Genomic DNA, 2334 nt, shown 5'->3' on the forward strand with positions numbered 1-2334 from the left:
GTACTTAAAACTTAAAACAAGCACTTAAGCACTAACTTTTTAAATACTTGAAAAGAATTAAGCACCTAGGTACTTAAAAACACGAAAGTACCTAAAAACCAGGTAAGTACGTAAAAGCACTTAAAATCACTTAAAAACGTTTAAGCACTTCAAGGTTTTTAAGTACTTAAAAAAACTAAAGTACCTAAAAACCACGTAAGTACTTAAAATCACATAAAAGTAAGTACTTAAAACAAGCACTTAAGTACTTAAAAACACTTAAGCACTAACTTTTTAAATACTTAAAAAGAATTAAGCACCTAGGTACTTAAAAACACGAAAGTACCTAAAAACCAGGTAAGTACGTAAAAGCACTTAAAATCACTTAAAAACGTTTAAGCACTTCAAGGTTTTTAAGTACTTAAAAAAACTAAAGTACCTAAAAACCACGTAAGTACTTAAAAGTTTTTAAGTACTCACAACAAGCACTTAAGTACTTAAAAACACTTAAAAGCACTTAAGTTTTTAAATACTTTATAAAAAAAATGCACCTGGGTACTTAAAAATACTTAAAAGCATTTAAGTACTTAAAAACACTAGAGTACCTAAAAACCACGTAAGTACTTAAAGGTTTTTAAGTACCCACAACAAGCACTTAAGTACTTAAAAACACTTAAAAGCACTTAAGCACATAAGTTTTTAAATCCTTTATAAAAATATAAGCACCTGGGTACCTAAAAATACTTAAAAGCATTTAAGTACTTAAAAACACTAGAGTACCTAAAAACCACGTAAGTACTTAAAATCACTTAAATACGTTTAAGCACTTAAAAGTTTTTAAGTACTCACAACAAGCACTTAAGTACTTAAAAACAACTTAGATACTTGAAAACTACTTATGTACTTAAAAACACTTAAAAGCATTTAAGCACATAAGTTTTTAAATACTTTATAAAAAATAAGCACCTAGGTACTTAAAAATACTAAAGTACCTAAAAACCACGTAAGTACGTAAAAGCACTTAAAATCACTTAAAAACGTTTAAGCACTTGAAAGTTTTTAAGTACTTAAAACAAGCACATAAAAACACTTAAAAGCATTTAAGTACTTAAAATCACTTAAAAACGTTTAAGCACTTAAGAGTTTTTAAGTACTTAAAACAAGCACTTAGGTACCTAAAAACACTAAAGTACCTAAAAACCACGTAAGTACGTATAAGCACTTAAAAGTTTTTAAGTACTTAAAAACAACTTGAATACTTGAAAACTACTTATGTACTTAAAAGCACGTAAGTATTTAAATACTTACAAAAAAATTAAGCACCGAGGTACTTAAAAATACTTAAAATCATTTAAGTGCTTAAAAACACTAAAGTACCTAAAAACCACGTACGTACTTAGGAGTTTTTAAGTACTCACAACAAGCACTTAAGTACTTAAAAACACTTAAAAGCACTTAAGCACATAAGTTTTTAAATACTTTATAAAAAAATAAGCACCTAGGTACTTAAAAATACTTAAAATCATTTAAGTACTTAAAAACACTAGAGTACCTAAAAACCACGTAAGTACTTAAAATCACTTAAAAACGTTTAAGCACTTAAACGTTTAAGCACTTAAACGTTTTTAAGTACTTAAAACAAGCACTTAAAAGCACTTAAAAGCATTTAAGTACTTAAAACACTAAAGTACCTAAAAACCACGTATTTAAAATCACTTAAAAACGCACTTAAAAGTTTAAGTACTTAAAACAAGCACTTAAGTACTTAAAAACAGCTTAAATACTTGAAAACTACTTATGTACTTAAAAGCACTTAAGCACGTAAGTTTTTAAAAACTTAAAAAATTAAGCACCTAAGGAACTTAAAAATACTTAAAAGCATTTAAGTACTTAAAAACACTGAAGTACCTAAAAACCACGTAAGTGCGTAAAAGCACTTAAAATCGCTTAAAAACGTTTAAGCACTTAAAAGTTTTTAAGTAGTTAAAAACAACTTAAATACTTGAAAACTACTTATGTACTTAAAAGCACGTAAGTTTTTAAATACTGAAAAAAAATTAAGCACCTAGGTACTTAAAAATACTTAAAATCATTTAAGTACTTAAAAACACTAAAGTACCTAAAAACCACGTAAGTACTTAAAATCACTTAAAACAAGCACTTAAGCTTTTAAGCTTACTTAAAAAGTAAGTTTTTAAATACTTAGAAAAAATTAAGCACCTAGGTACTTAAAAATACTTAAAGCATTCAAGTACCTAAAAACCACGTAAGTACTTAAAATCACTTAAGAACGTTTAAGCACTTAAAAGTTTTTAAGGAACTTAAAAATACTTAAAAGCATTTAAGTACTTAAAA

Source organism: Hippocampus comes, unplaced genomic scaffold (assembly GCF_001891065.2).
Source record: "Hippocampus comes isolate QL1 unplaced genomic scaffold, H_comes_QL1_v1.1 scaffold22, whole genome shotgun sequence".
In the NCBI taxonomy this organism is placed as follows: Eukaryota; Metazoa; Chordata; class Actinopteri; order Syngnathiformes; family Syngnathidae; genus Hippocampus; species Hippocampus comes.